General features: G+C 44.0%; 1 protein-coding gene across 2 annotated transcripts in view; it reads left to right on the top strand.

Annotated features, from left to right (window-relative positions):
• Positions 1-16,976, top strand: part of Ephb1 (EPH receptor B1) — a 429,402-nt gene that overhangs the window by 181,790 nt on the left and 230,636 nt on the right. The gene's annotated exons all lie outside the window — the stretch shown is intronic.

Genomic DNA, 16,976 nt, shown 5'->3' with positions numbered 1-16,976 from the left:
GAATGATCCTGCCACAAAAAACAAGCTATCACAATAACTGACAAAAATAGCTACATTAATAAATAAATAAAATCATAACTATAACAACATCTCATTGGCTAGAACTATATGGCCACATTCAGTTGCTGAATGAGTATCACTTGGGCTCACCTGAAAAGGTTTTTCTCATTGTCTCCACAGTTTCCTTCATGCATGCATACCTGCTTATGTCTATGAATCCTACCTTCCCCTGTTGGGTGTTTAGTGAACATCTGCTCAGTAGCCAGATGTGGTTCTCAGTGTCAAGAATAACAGATATGGAAACATTTTTGAGAAAAGTTCACAATGTCACTAGAGTTGTTCAGACTCTGTCCCCTTTTCTTTCTCCTCCCCACCCCCCTCAGGGTTTAGATCCTTAAAGAAAACAGTGTTCCTGGCTTTGTCAATAATGTATCACTGATGATTCTATGTAATACTATCATTTAATTATTATTTTCCTTAGGACAAGCTAGACCTTGGCTCAGAATGGCAGGCTGTGTGTTGCTCTTCATGCATGAGTACGTTTAGTCTTACCAGCGAGTTACTTGTCCAAGATCATGCAGCTACCAAGCGGCTGAGTGAAATTCGAAATTAGTGTTGAGTCTAAGTCTTCACTCTTTAAAGGCACTGTGGTATTGTGTTTTGCCTATTTTGTTTCCAGACAGAGCCCAGGCTGGCTTCAAACTCCTGATCCTCCTGCCTTTGCTTCCTGGGTGCTAGGATTATATAAGCCACCAGGCCCAGCAATTTTGCCCCCAATAAATAGACTTTTGAACAATAAACAGACCAAGGTGATTTCTCTGTAGTGCTTAGCAAGTAGGGACATTATAGAGATTTCTTAGCATATAATCCTTTTTAATGAGTGAATGGGAGGGATGGAGAAGGACGGAGTAAAGGAAAGGAGGAAGGAGAGAGGGAGGGAAGAAGGAGGGAAGAAAACAAAGAGGAAGGAAAAAAAATAAAAAAAGTAATGAAGGAGGTGGAGATCTCACTCCAGAAAGGAAGTGTCACAGCTTCTGGTGTGATTCTTGGGAGAAGGTAGACATATGCTCACCTCCTAAGTCGAGTGTCTGCTGAGCTCTTGGCTGCTCTAACCACTCACCAGCCCTTCCTCCATCAACTAGCATGTGCCTCAACAGGTCTCATTACTGCTGAAGAGGCTCTTCAGTCTACCACATCTGAATAGACTACAGTTAAACACGCAGATGTATTCCTCCTCACTTGGGTGCTGCAAAGGAAATCTTTTTGAAAAACATGAAAACTTGGTATCACAGTTCAAAGAAGCTGGAGGGAGGAAGAAAGGCCCTCAAAGGAAGAGCTGGGAAGAATTCTTAAAGGTCACTCTCTGATTTTGCCTGTGACTTTCCAAAAGCAATGTCTTGAGATTAAAAAATAAACTGTGAATATACCAATTACAGTGAGCCTCTGTCCTGTGCAGCTGAATAATAGCTTACAACGGGATCAACAACAGGCAACCAGGCCTGAACACACAGGCCTTTTCTGCAGGCTGGCCTTGTGTACCCAGGGCCAATTTGCTTTCCACTATCGCTCAGTCTTTATCAAAAGGACGATCTGCAATCTTGTGCTGTTCTTCTCTGTGCTTGAGCCTTAGATGTTGTCCTATATATTGACATAAAGCTTGGTGTAGCCTAGAGTTTTCTAATGTAGCCTCTCAGTTTTAACAAGGAAGTTCCTGACTGCCTCAGCGTCTTAGTCTGTAATCTCTGGGATCTCTGTAATCTCTGGTTTTGTTCTATGTTCACTGCTTTGTCGACGAGTATGCATACGTACCCTGTGTACTTGTGTGAATGCATGTGCGCATGACCATATGTTCCCTGGTGACTCCTAGGTTGGCAACTTTAGTCCTGGAGATCATGTGTAAGTGCCTAATTGCATTTGCTATTTAGTAATTAACCACTTGCAGGTGCAACTGGTTGTGAGCACGGTTCTGCATGTGTGACTAATTGCAGGTGTAAAGTAGTCGCCTCTTCGGTTCCCTTCATGGCTCGGTGGGGCTCAATGCTAATTCTCCTGCACCATCTGTGGTTAGACTCATCAGCTGCCCAGAGTGGCTCTCAGGAGAGCATCCATGAGGGCGGGGGGCAGAGGTGTACTCTTTCAGAGCATAAGGGGAAATGGAGGTGAAGGGGGAGCAGGGATATGTTCCAGAGAGACCGCAAAGAAATCAGAACCTGGAGAGGTTCTTCTCCACCAGGCTGCCTCATATGGCAGAACATTATAGGTCTTTGAGCTCCCTTCAAGACCTGACATCTCCTTGTGGGAAGACCCTGATGGGACCTTAGCCCTGAAAATAAGTCTCAGCCCTAGGATTATTTCAGTAGTGAGACAAAAGTCTCATAGACAAAGGTACTTGATGGATGCCATTCAGGAAGTTTGGGTTCCCTCTGCAGTATTGTCATCTCACAGGTGACACAGCCACACCCACCATGCAAGCTCTATAACTTTGATTTCAGCAAATTGTCTGTGAAGTGTCTGTCTATGTGTGGGGGTACACCTCACCTTTCTCCTGAAATCCCTTGGTTTCCTTGAAGGCTTGATAGATGTGACTTTAGTTGGGGACTTGCCTGGGGAAGATCAAACAAATGCCATGTCTCGAAAGTGATCAGAGTGACGCTTGGGTGACTGACATAGAGGGTCTTCCCTGTCGTATTCGCAGCACAGAAATTACCAAAAAAATCCAAAGGTTGGAAAAGGAGCAAGGGGGTGACTTTTGACTCTGACCTTCACTTCCCACACACGAGCCTTTTTTTGCCTATATGAGTGTCAGGCGAAGGCCTGTGAGCACCATGGGGTGAGCCTCCTCTGCATGTGTATATTCTTCTAGGTGGTCAGTGGCCCCCAGAGGTGATTTCCCTTCTAGCCTGGTTCTCCTTTCCTCCTACCAAGCCACAGTATCCAGGTAAGCAGTGTGCACAGTGACCTAGACAAGAGCTTTCTTGGAGCCTTATTTGTAGTTGGAACTTTAATGGGATGGGTCTCAGGCTGGGGAGGAGGGGAGGAAGAGTGGTTGGATAGGACCCAAAGGAAGAATGAAGGCTAGTGTACATACATGACTGGGCAGTGTATGGTGGTGTGCAGGCAATGAAGTAGGATATTCTACTTTCCAAGAAGCCACACCAGAAGAGCCGAGGAACTCAGTACTTCTAGGTCCCAGAAAGGGAAAGAACCTCACCTATCCACAGTGCTCAGAGCTCCAGCTTGCAATGGGCCATACTTAACCACACTGAAGATGGGTGTTCATTCAAGTGTGTACTTTCTAGGAAATGGAGAATGGAGAAGTGGGGTGAGGAGCAAAACTTCACTAGAGATCCAACACTCCTTGCAAGATACTCCATATCCTGCTACTCATGCCTCAGATTTTTTACCCATAATCCCATTCCACAGGGTATAGCAATGACAGAGATGAGTAAAACCTCTCATGCATCAGCCAGGACAGAGCTAACCCTAAGCATTTACTTGAGTGACTTATATTTTTATTACTGTTTATTGTTTGAAACAAGATCTTTTTTTGTGGTCCATGCTGGTCTCAGACCTACCTTCCACCTCCCAAGTACAAAGATTGCAGGCATGCCACACCATGTCTGGTTTTGTACTATTTTTTTTCCTTGTTTTTATTTTACTGAAGTGTGTTTCTCTCACAAGCACCTGTCTCTTACCAAGGCTGACTTGCTCAGTGTTCAGTGTTTCCTGTAGGGCTTGTCTACAAGGATGCCATAATGCTCAGATGAATCAGCACAAGCCAGAACTGCTGCCTTGTTCATGATAGCAGAAGACTTGGTGGCCTGGGAAGCCCCTGCTCAGGATCACACACGTCAGCCTGGCAGAAGGCACGTTAGAGAATGGCCATAAGACATACATTCTATCCTAACAATTTAGGGATGAAATACATGAGGCCTCCATGCTATTTTCTGTCTTAAGGTATATAAATTCAGGGTGAACATATCATGTCAGGGTATGATAATTCAGGGCCTCATTCTACACTCACTAGGAGAGACTGTCTCCCAGGCTTAGAAAATTTGAGCTCCAGGAAGTATCTTTCTTGATCATCTCATGAAGCCATTCCTTTGATTTGGAAATCATAAAAGTATATCCAGTAAATTTATCAGCATTGGGCTGGTTCTGTGTTTTATCTCTTATTAGATGATGCCTCTTAAGTCATCCCTGTCAAATGGAATGCAGCCTAAATGAGGCTTTCTTAATTGGTCATCCTCCCAAGCAAGCATATGAATCAATATATGTGTTGTGTGTGTGTGTCAGTGAACACACCAGCAGTGAATATACCAGCAATGTGGAGGAGGAGGGTTCCTGGTATTAGTCTGAAGGCAGACAATCAACAACAGCAGAGGTCTAGGAGAGAGCCCAAGTGTTCCAAATCCTTTTAGAATTCAGTTAAGCCCACAGACTCAAATTGGTCCTTAATATCACTGTGATATTGTAAGTTTCCATCAAAGAATAACACACAGCACACCCAATATACAAACACATGCACACGTACGCATGCACACAAGAGATGTACCTTCTATGATGGAGGCATCATTTCTTAAAGGAAGACCAGTTTATTTCACACACACACACACACACACACACACAGAGAGAGAGAGAGAGAGAGAGAGAGAGAGAGAGAGAGAGAGAGAGAGAGAAAGAGAGAGAGAGAGAGAACAATGTAGTCTCAGAATGAAGTCTGTGAGAATTGTCAGTGTTTAGTGGTTGTGAAGAACCTACCACATTACATTAACTCTTTTGTGCACGTGGCCTTTTCACCTCTGGTAAATCTATTTGTGGGACTGACCCCAGGATGAAGGGCCTTCTCATCCTTTCCCACACACTCATTTCAGTACTTAACCAGGGGAGAGCACTTATCCATGCACTTCATGCATGAGATTCTGGGCACTCACTATTTCTATAGTGGTAGCTTGTCAGGCTTGGGTGAGTTTGACACTAGCAGTAAACACAATTGATAACATTTATTGGACATGCAATAGACAGACACTGTCTTAAGGACACTTTATACATTAAATTATCTAACCCTGGCAGGTGTCGTGGGCTGACTTATGGTTTCTCAAAAGTCCTTTGTTGAGGTTCTAGCCCCCAAAATAATGGTATAGACTTAAAAAGAGACTTAAATGATATAGGACTTAGAAAGAGATAAAGATTAAAATAGATCAAAGGGGTCAGACCCTAGTCAACGGATTGATATCTTCTTCCAAAGAAGAGACCCCAGAACTTGCACTCTGAATTCACATAGACAAAAGATGATGTGAGGTCAAAGCAAGATGTCATCTGTAAGCCATGAAGTCACCTCTCTAGCAACCAACCCTGCTGTTACCTTGATTCTAGGATGACATCCTCCATCACTGCGAGAGAAGAAGTTTCTGTTGGTTTACTCGTGTGGTTGTTTTGTTAAAGCAGCTCGAGCAAACGGATGTAACTTATCAGGCTGTGTACTCTCCTCAGCTCTGCTTCAGAGGGCCTCCTATCAGGAGGGCCTTGAGTTGTAACTAGCCTGTGGAAGGTTGGGTCGAGCTCGCAAAGGTTAACTGTGTTCCAGAGTCTGTCAGTGCTCCTTGACATTTCGAGGGAAGGGATATCCACTCCTTGCCCTTCAGTTGGAGCTAGTGGCTCCATTTCTCTGAGCCACCGTATTGGGCTGTGTCTTGAGGGATTCCTACCAGCAGCACAATGGGGCTGTAGGATGGACAGAGAATCCTACACTTGGGTTGAGAGCAGGATGTGGGCCAGAGGGAAGCTGGAGTGTTGCAAATGAAATCTGCTGAACACATTAATGCACAGTGCTGGCCTTGGCATCACTGTTTTTTGCTATCATCTATAGTCACGATCCACTCTAACTTATTTTTTCAAAGAAAGAAATGAAGACTAATCAAATGAGTAAACCTGGGCAGGGCTAATCTTTGTTCTGCTCTATAAATCGTGCCTTGAAGTGTTAACCACCCTAATAAGAGCTTTCACTGTAAATGATATGCCATTAGATTGGATCAGGGCCGCCAGTACCAGAAGATGCTCATTCTTCTTCCTCCTTGTTTATTAAAGCTGGGGTAGCCATGGTAATACATGGCGCAAGTCTTTGCTACCATATCAATGTGGCTTTTACTTAAATTACTCTCACTGATTTGTGGTACGGCTATCCCTCCCAACAATAGATTCTCTTTATATGAAATTCTTGTATCCTTGGATTTATTTCGATATGCTTGGTGAACTTCTGTTTTGAGACATTCTGGTTTGGAGTCACTGCTTTAGGGGATAATTTAGAAATAGAGAAACTGAAGGTGTGGAAGGCAGAAGATGTTTCATAAGCAGACTTGGAGGAAGACCTGGGAGTGCCTTCCTCTGTTCTTGCTCGTCGTAGAAAGGGGGCTGAGATGTGTGAGGTCTGTCATCAACATCCAAGAATAGGCTCTGCTGTGTTTTAAGGGGGTTGAGGATTTGGACACCCCATTTACTCTTCTAAGATATGTTAATGATCCTGGCAATTGTATCAAAATTCCCAATTATGATGTGTCCCTGGCATCTTGGTAGAAAGAAGTAGAGAGGCATAGTCTAGTGTGGGTAATGTCAGAAAGACTATGAAGATTTGACTGGAGGACAAGATGAATTTGTGTGGCCATTAAATACATAGAGGAAGAAAGTTATAACTAGCTATTGAACTCATTGAGAGGGAGGTTCTGAAAACACATTAGCAAAGAGAGACTAGCAGGTGGAAATTACTAGTATGGAGATCATAATTATTATATTAATATATTTAAAATGCTATTGATGCTCTTCATATGTGTGACATTCTTATTTCAGAATAATGACTTTTGTTTTTATTAAAATTAGACACTTCTATCAACATTTCAGAAATGGAAATATGTATGTATATTATACGTGTAAAATGGGAAAGTATAAAAAAGATACAAGATAATGAGGAAACTCAATGTTAAGTTTAAATCATCATCAATTTATATATTTATCTATAAACTATTAGTCTTCATTATAGTTAGAAAATAGAAGTCATAAAGAACTTCAGAATATTATAGTTTTCCTTCACATGTGTGTGTATATGTGTATACATGTTTGTGTGTGTACATGCATAGTATAGGGTTTTTTTTTAAAAATGTTGCAATGGCATCCCCCCAGATAGCCCAGATTATGAAACTCATAATCCCTTTGTCTTCCTATGTCTACTGCCTAAACACTGGGAATTCAAATGTGTACTCCCAAACATACCTACTTCATAAATAAGAATGTGCTAAAAAAAGTTTGAGCCTGTTATTTCATAGGCTTTCCCTCCCTTGCTCCCTCTCCTCTCCTTCCCTCCCTCCTCTCTCCTTCTCTCCTTCTCTCCTTCTCTCCCTCTCTCTCTCCCTGCCTCCCTATGGTCTCTCTAAGTAGCTCAACCTGAACTTTAGCTCCTCCTCCATTCCTTCTCAGAGAGCTGGGATTACATGCCTGTATCACATGCTTGACCTAAGCTTCATATTTCAGTAAGACCAATTAAATCCTAGCTAGCAAAGGTGAGGACAGCGGTACGTATCAATTTCTCTGCTTCCCCTTCCTAGTCCTTGGTAATTTAAAGAAAAAAAGTATATTTGTCTCACAGTTTCTACCAACTTGGATGTGTTTAGTTTTATTCCTCTATTTAAAATAATGTGATTTATCCCATAGCTTTACCACATTTCCTCAATATTCATTATATTCATTAATTTGACTCTCTCTTAGTTGACTGAATTTCATTCCTAGCTAATCCCCCTCATCCACACCTAAAATAGCTAAATAAACAAGAACCCTCAAAAACACTTGGTTCCCTGAGGTCCTGCATTCATTCATTCACAGGAGGACCTGCCTGGGAACCTGGCTAAAGGGAGACCCAAGACTAGCCTGTGCGTTTCCAGAAAGGTGGCTCTTGTCCTCTTTGCTAGCTGTATAATTCATGCTAATTAAAGCTCGACTGTTGTCCAGTCTTTGCCTTGGACCCTGATTCTTCCCATCTTTCTTATTTCTTATTTCATTGCACATAATTTATTTTCTAACTTACCCATGTATGTGTGTGTGTGTATGTATGTATGTATGTATGTTTGTTTGTTTGTATGTATGTTTTGTATATGTGATTGTGTGTGCATGAGGCCAGAGGTTGACATAGACATCAGACATCCTTCTCAATTGCTCTCCACCTTATTTTTGGAAACAGGGTACTGCCTCACTGGCATCCCCCAATTTGGGTATCAAGTCCTGAAACATGCTCTTGTGTCCTCCTCCTTCCCAGTGCTGAGATTAGAGGAACGTGGCACCTGTGTCCCGACGCCTGGTTTTCCACATGGGTGCTAGGGATCTGACTCAAACTTGTGTGGAAGGCACTTTACGCTTGTTCAAGTTGGGCCTCTCCTCGAGGGACAGCAGTTGGCCTCCGCACACTTTTCCTTTACTGGTGACTCACTTTTCACTTATTTCCTCTATGTCAGTAATTCAATTCTATAGTCATTTCTACCTTATTAGTTTTATAATATTGCCCGTTTGATCTATAATTTGTTTCCTTAACTCTGAAATCTCTCTTTTAAATTTTATTCGGTTGTTTTATTGTCTAGTTTTTTGAGCTTTTGTACTATTGCATTTTGAAAATAAGCCTTTATGGATAATTTTTTTTTTCTATTTTGGGTGCTATATTTTTTCTAGCCCATGGTCTTTTTCTGTCTCTTTCATGCTACATTTTCATATTTCTCCCTGACTTTCATACACGCGATAATGAGCTGGCCTCATTGCCCTGGCAGTTATTCCCCTACCGTGCACACTTAACAAGGCCAGCACTGCGCAGACTCCTGCGGGCTCTGCTGTGGAGCAGCTCCCTTCTCTTCAGCTGCCCACTCACATTACCCAGGGCCCAGGCGTCTTCACACCTCAGCCACGGCTTTATTATCCTGGGCACACACCTTTCTCTATCTGGGAAGGGCATCCAGGATGCTAAGCTGGTGTGCACAGTCTTTGATACGATGAGCTCCTCTCCCCCCACTCTTCTCATTTGTGTGAGTGTCTGTCTGTCTGCCTGCCTGCATGTCTGTCTGTCTCTGTTCCTCGGATGTCTCAGAATGCTCTCTACCAGAGCTGGATCTCCTACAGTTTGGGATGGGTTGGGATAAAGCCTTTGTATTTTAATGGTTTTCCTGGTGCCAGCTGGAGGCCTCCAGCCTGCAGATGAGAGGGTCCTCTGGGAACTCTCAGGACCCCGACACACCTGTTCTGCTAGGGGCCCTTAGATCTGAATACTCACCCACACACACAGCCCTCTTCCTCCTGCTGGGTTCCCCTGCTGCCCACCGACTTTTGTGATCCTTGGCTGCCTCAGTCCTTCCCTCAACTGGAGGCCTTTCTGGTATTGATCATTCTGTCTAGGTCCTTCTTCCTTTCTTTCCTTCCCTCCCTAAGGCAGATCATGGCTCAAATGGCAAGTCCCTGGGGAGCTCCACTGACCTCTCCAGCTTGAGCCAGGCCCTGAATTTGTTATTTGTTGTGCACTGCTCTGCTCCAGACCCGGGCCCTTTCTCCTGCTTTACAGGACTCCGCACAGATGGCGGCGACATTAACAAGCCCTCCGTTTCCAGGGCAGCTTGTTTCAGTGATCTTTTTTCTCTGACTCAGCCACCACCTTTTCCAGCTGCATTTTAGAAACTTTAATCTCAGGTCACCTGTGAGGACAAACAGGATTTCCCATTTTATTTCTTTAAAGGTCACTCTGTAAATGAGTTCGATGTTGAAATCTGAAAAGTGGCAGCGGACCTTAGAAGTGATGCTATGTGGCCCCAGGGACATTGTTCAAACATGGGAGGAGGGTTCTCAGGGCTGCTGGGAGCAAATGTGGAGGCTGGAATCTGCTTCAGGGCCTGTTTCTTCCAGGATGTCGCATATCAAGCTGTGTACTGTGGGAACTTGGCCTTGCCGTTCTAGCCGTCTCTGGACAGAGGACGGATGCTAAGCTTCCCTGTGGCTCTAGAACAGTGCTGCCAAGCTTGCATTCAGTGTGGGGAAAGAAAGCTTGCTTGTGCTCTTACTTCATGAGGAAACAGGTTTAAACAAGATGTGATTCTTTAGATATGCCCAGAGCGACTTGTGCGTGCCAGGGGCTGCCCTGAGCATCCAGACATCCCTGTACTCTGGAGGGATTTGCACCCGAGTTCTCTGGGGCTGCTGCTATGGCAGTAACTTCCTGAGGGAAACTGAGTCAGTATGGTACAGAAGGGCAACATTGTGAGGAGGCCTCACCCGTTCACACTCATCTCTAAGCCAGGGCACCGATCTGGGGACAAAACTCAGATTTCTGATTTTAAATTTGTTCCCCAGGAATGCTGGGTCTCATGATCCAGGCCACTTTGGTTTCGCCATGATGGCCCCCAGACCTGTGATGATAACATGATGGCCTCCAGTTGTGCTTGGAGTTGACTGGCAGACTCCTTGCTCCCTCCTATGGCCCTGGGTGATTTGGAGTGGGAGGGCTGTCTGATGGGATTGTCCCTCCCCATGCAAGAATAATGTCCTGCTAGGTTAGAGAGGTCTCCTCCTCCCCTCCTGCTGAAGCAGCATAGCTCTGGAAACCTTCAGCCTCATTCTGATGCCCAACCATCAAGATGTAGGGAAACACATCACTGGTACCTCAAAGGGGACAGCTGAATCTCCAGGCACCACACTATTGGGAGGCGCAGGCTGCGCAGTATCCGTGTGTTATGAATGCCCAGCACCAGGGAGCCTCCTAAGTCACACAGAGGACAACTTTATGATCCAGAAAGTAAAGAACTGGAACCAGACGAGCTTGCGACAGGGAGCAATTGATCGGGAATGGGCAAGGGTTTGGCCCAGGAGCTCAGAACTCCATAAACTATCAGAGCTCTGTACTTCCTCAAGGACTGGTTCCCACCGAAGCCCAGGAAACTGAAGGGTTTGGAAGCTGAGCAGCCTTGTCCTGGAGCACAGTGGAGTAGGACTTCCCTGCTCCTCCCCAGTTCACAGCCCTCAACACCCTCGCTGCGATTTGCTTGTAGTTGATTTTGATGTCGTCTTCCCTGTAGAATGGCTCTGGTGGCGCCCCTCACCTGTCACCTATCAGAGTTGCCTATTTTCTTAAGCATGATGCTGAAGGCTGATGGGTGAATCCCAGGTTGGATTCCCATCCCCCTCACTCACACCTCACTCATTTTCTGACTCTATGCTCCAGCCGTGTTAGAATCCTCATTTTCTAGGACCATGATAATGCCATTCTTGCCTCCGGCTGCTTTGTAAGCTCCTGATTCCTCTTGCCTTGAAGCCTCTTCCTGGTTGGAATAGGAAGATTTGGTATTTATCACATTAGCCTGAGGGCTGTACTGCAGCCAATATAAGTCCAAGATAAGGGAAAATGAATGAATATATGATATAATAAATAAATGAAACCCGGGCAGGGGTACAGTCAGATGTTCCTACTCTACCACTTCTCACCCCTGCTGAGCAGAATGCTTCTGAGGTCTCAGATTACACCCTGTAGTCTCCTGCCCTTATGCACTTGTTTCTCTAGAAAGAAGCTCTACTCAACCCCTGGAGGGGCAAAAATGCTGACCACACAAAAATGCTAAGCGCATGTCTTTGCTCTACACTCAAGTGTGCTCTTGGCTTTATCTCTGTGTGTTTGTTATCTTTTAATGTCTTCCATCATTTTAAAACTTTATGCTGAGTTCAGCATAGTCAGTCTTCTGAAGCTGCTGGAGAGATGGCTCAGTGGCTGAGAAGACACATTGTTCTTCCAGAGGACCCGAGTTCTGGTCCCAGAACCCACACAGGGCGGCTCACAACTGCTTGCAACTCCAGTGAGTCTGTGCTCATACCCTGCTAGATCTACCTGTATAACTGAAATACAATAAAATAGTTTTGTAAAGAACTAATAAAAACTCATGGACTTGTCGCTGGTTTATACCAGTGGCAACATCTTGCATAATTTAGGCATAATTTCATACCTGGTAGTGACATTGATGACACGGACAAAATTGATTGTCTGTCATTAGATATCACCAGCTTTTGGGGTATGTGTGTGTATATGTGTGTGTGTGTGTGTGTATCACTTCTTGTGTGTGTTCATGTGTGGGTGCGTGTTTATATACATATGTGTGTGCATGGATATAGAAATCAGAGAGCCGCCTTGGGTCTTGCTCCCTGAAACTGTTCAGCTTGTTTCGTGAGACAGGATCTCCCATTGAGCTAGGGTTCCATGATTAGGCTAGTCCAGCTGGCCAGTGAGCTGAAGGACCTGCCTTTGCCTACCTCTGAAGTTCTGGGATCAAGTACCCACACCTGGCTCGCTCTTTTCTTTTTCTTATGTGGGTTTTGGGATTTGGGTCCTCACACTTGTGCAATGCATAGTCTACACAGACTAAGCCATTTTCTCAGCCCTGGATTTGTCGGCTGTATGGAACTGAATTTCTACAACAGACCAGAACCTTAAGCATCCCCAGTGATGCTTTTTATATAGCTGTGCCAAATTCTATTCTTTTTTACCCGTAGCCCAGCAATCAGTTATTTGCCCATCTCTAGAATTATGTCATTTCAAGGTGCTGAGTGGAATCACGCAGGGATTGACTTCTTCCTTTTGTTTCACACAATATTATTCCTTAATGATAAAGGAATGAGTGTATATGCTGTGTGCATTAATAGTTTTTTCCTTTTTATTGCTCAGTAGTATTCCATTATGCGGATGTACTAAAGTTTGTTTAACCATTCATTCAACTTTTAAGGACATTTTAAGGGCATTTGACTTATTTATAGTTTGGGAGAAGTTATAAATAAAGTACTGTGGACATTTATGTGCACATTTTTTTATGATTATGTTTTCACTGTTGATATATAACCAATAAGCACAGAGAACAATGTCCAAAATCATCAGTCACTAGGAAAATGCCGATTAAGAGCAAAATGAGGGATCAGGTCCCACTGCTGAGAATGTGACATAAAAGACAACACTAATGGGGATGTCAATAATGACAACACTAATGGGGATGCAGAGAAACAGGGTGCTGGTGGGGACAAAAGACAGCAGGCAGTCACTCTGCGACACAGAGGTGTCATAGCGGCTCACACAGCTGACCTGCTTCTCCTGTGACTCACCAGTTGCATTACTGAGCATTTTAATTATACTTTAAAGTTTAACCATGGGTCAGGGAAATGGTTCTGTGGGTAAGGGTGCTTGCCATCAAGCCAGACAACCTATGTGTGGTCCTCAGGATCCACGAGATGTATAAAAGAAATGGCTCCCAAGAGTAGTCGACACACACATGCGTGTATGAACACACACACACACATACACACACACACACACACAAGTGAATTTATGCCTTAGTTGGCATGTGTATCTCTTTATCAGAAACGCTACCATATGTTTGGTGCATTTCTAAACAACCTGCTGCCTCCCCCTGCCTCCCCACATTGCTGACTGGTGCCAACCAGTCATGTACACCATTTAATTTTCATATCTTGTTATAAATCATACCTAGTGAGGTCTCTGCTCATGTATTTTTAGAAATTTAGCAGATGATCTTCTCAAGCTAAATTCAAGAGGTTTGATTTGGGGGTTAAAATTTCCTCCATTTTTAAGGCTTTTTATAAAGTATGATGACATGCCATTCAGAAGCGATATGTTGTTGTCGCCCTGTATCCCAGACACCTGTGAGGATGGGAGGCTGTTGTTTTCTTAGTCTAATAATTGAAAATGCTGAATCATATTATTCATTTAAAAAGCTATGAATATATCAATATGTATGTGTTAACATCTTCATATCCACGTATGTACATCTCTGTGGAGGCCTGAGTCCAACCTCAGGTGTCCGTCCTCATGCTGTCTACCTTGATTTTTGAGACACAGTCTATCATTGGTCAGGAACTCAGCAGATTATCTAAGCTGGCTGCCTTGGCTGCTCTAGGGATCTACCTGCCTTTGCCTCTCTCCAACACTGCTGTTTCAAGCATGTGTCACCACATCCAACATTTAAACACAGATTCTGGGGACTGGGCTCAGGTCCTCACACTTGCAGGAGCACTGTTGACCAACCAAACCATCTTCCCATCCCTCAATCCCTGTTATCTAAAAATTCTAAACTGTTGACATATATTTTCTGTTTTGTGTGTATGTGGGTGTGTGCATGTGGTGTGGCGGAGTGTGCGCTTCCTGTGGACTGTGGACATCTTTTCTTTTACTACCGTGTGGGTTCCAGGGATCAAACTCAGGTCATCAGACTTGTTGTCCAGCACTTGCTAGCATGGGCTATCTCACTCACCCTAAGACTTAGGAAAGTAGGACTAAAAAGTTTTCATGGGTTTCTTCTGTTGTGAATGCCTGTTATAGTGAATGCCTGTTATAGAAGCAAATATATTGTTCTATGCTTATATGCATACTATTTATGTAGTTTGCTAATCTATGTCTGTTTTATACCAACATTATATTGATTTAAGTTTCTCTAATTTGAAACATGTAGAGTAACATTTGACATTGCTATGTATTCTAATCCTCTGTTCTATCTTGTGTGCTTTTTTTTTTTTTTTTTTTTTTTTTTTTTTTTTTTTTTTTTTTTTTTTTTTTTTGCCTTATGTCCCTTCTTTTGAGGTTCTTAACTTTCTGACGTTACTTAAACAGTTAGCCCTGTGTCTATCGTCCATTGCACGATCTTTAATAGCAGGGACTTCACTTGTACAGAATAGGCTTAGGTTTTTCAGGAGCTAAGTTGCGTCTCTGCCTCCTTCTCTAGCAGTGCTCTCTCATGCCCTCCCTGGGGAGGTCCTGCCTTCATTGCTGTCATTGATTCTCATCAGCTGTCAGATGATTCTATGTCCCCGAGACATTTGAAGAACCTTATCTCATGTCCAAATGCATTCGTTCATTCATTCATTCATTCATTCATCCTCTCACTTTTTCTTTCTCTCTCTCTCTTTTTTCTCTCTCTGACATTATTGTTCTTATTTTCCAGTGTGTGTCTTACCTTGGCTCTCCTTTGCCTGGCTGCCTGGTGAGCCCATCTGTCTGGGCACTGAGTCTCTATCGTCAGCTCCATAGTGTTTTATTACATTCTCTCTTCTGTTTCTCTTCTGTTTGATTTGTGGCTGATATTTTAGGAACTCTCATTATCTCTGTGTGGCTTTACATCCTCTTATTTCCAGATCTCCCACCTTCTGCCTCATAGCCGACTTGGAGCTCTGAACTTCAGAGCAGCTCTTTCCTGAAGAAGTGGCTTTGTTTCTGGGTTCACTATCACTTGCCTAGTGATCCATCCCTTTTGAATCTGTCTTCCCTCTCATCTCAGCCTGTTGATCCTCCTTTCTTGTTATTCCTTTGCTCCTCTGACTCAGAGGCCATGATGGTTCGGTACACTTCTAAAATAGTAAACAGCTTGTTGATTTTTTTTTTCTTCTCAATTCTACAGTATCTCATTTGTAATGATGACCCCACTCCTGTTACGGTTGGCATCTTTCCGTTTGCTCTGAGCAGGATGGGCTCTGCTGAGACTCACTGAGGTGAGCAGCTTGCCCTGGGACTCCATTTCTGCCCACTTGGAGAGTGCTTTAATTCCGTCACTGTTCTTTTGAACCAGCTGGGGAGATGGATGTGTTCAGGTGCTGGGACAATTTCTCATATCTGGATGGTTTTTCACTTGATGTATCTCTGTTCTGTGCGGGTCACATATTCCTCTGACCTACAGCATCTGCTTCTTCGGTTTCTCTAGCTCAATGCAAGGTGTGAAAAATACAGTTCCTGGCTGAATCTACTTCCTCAGTGCCATTCTCTGCATCCCTACACTGATGGTCCCTGGAGACTAGAGGTTCTCAGAACACATCACTCTCCTTCTTCCATGTGGCATCTGTTCATGGTCTGGGCATTTTCTGGAAGGGCAAATGAGGATAAGGGGGGCAGGGATGCTTTCTGGACTCACCACATCCAATGTCCCCCATACTAGGAGCCCTGTGTCCCCAGGGCCAGGATGTACTAATGTGTGGACATTTGTTGTCTTTCTCGTCTCCTTTTCAGTGTTTATGCCGTTGCCATAGAATCATAGGGATGTGTGTGTCTTACCACTGGGCAGTGTCTCAACTCATCTCTGGTGCGACAGCCATCTTGTCCCATCCTGACACCGGATAAGTTGTCAGTATTGGCTTAAAAAGAGATGGTTGTAAATGTTTAGCATGCTTCTGATATAGTGAGTACTTTGGGTCTTGTGATCCTTATTTTTGGGCCCACATTTTCTTCATATATTGTGTTGAATCTTGCCCCCTGTCCTCGTTTATCTTAGAGCTTTTGGAAAGAACTGCTATTAACTATTGCACCGACAACATCTAACACAGTATTAGAGTCATGGTATTTAACTGACATTTCTTTTAGAAATTTGAATTGGTATGTTACTATAGAAAGGAAGAGGGGAGGGGAGAAGGAAGGGGGAAGAGATAGATGGATAGATGATAGATAGATAGATAGATAGATAGATAGATAGATAGATAGATGATAGATAGATGGATGGATAGTGCCTCCTGGGCTCTGAGGGACTTAGCAGCAACAGAAGGAGGAAATGGAGCCAGTGAGGGAGATGAAGGGCAGGAGAGCAGAGCAGGAAATCTGAGGCAGACAGAGCTGGAGGATGAAGTAGGCTGGCCTGACAATGTGCGATGTGACCATGAAGGGTAAAGAGTCAAGTGAATCTGATGCCAGGTTCATCTCTGGTGACCTTTAGTTTTAGAAGCACAGCTGAGAAAATCCTCTCTTGAGTTAGCAGGCTGAGTGAGGTGAAGAAGGGCGAACAGGTAGGTATGGATTCAAGAAGGAAGAGAGGTGGATGAGAATCAATCAGGTGCTGGAAGAGAAGCAGCGCTCTGGGGGAGGGGGGTGCTTGAGGGGAAGGAATGTCCTGGAAGCAGCGTGCTGGGGGAAGGAACGGGGGTCAGCAAGGGGTCAG

The sequence above is a fragment of the Mastomys coucha genome, unplaced genomic scaffold (assembly GCF_008632895.1).
Source record: "Mastomys coucha isolate ucsf_1 unplaced genomic scaffold, UCSF_Mcou_1 pScaffold23, whole genome shotgun sequence".
Lineage (NCBI taxonomy): Eukaryota > Metazoa > Chordata > Mammalia > Rodentia > Muridae > Mastomys > Mastomys coucha.
This window is presented reverse-complemented; position numbering and strand designations above follow the sequence as displayed.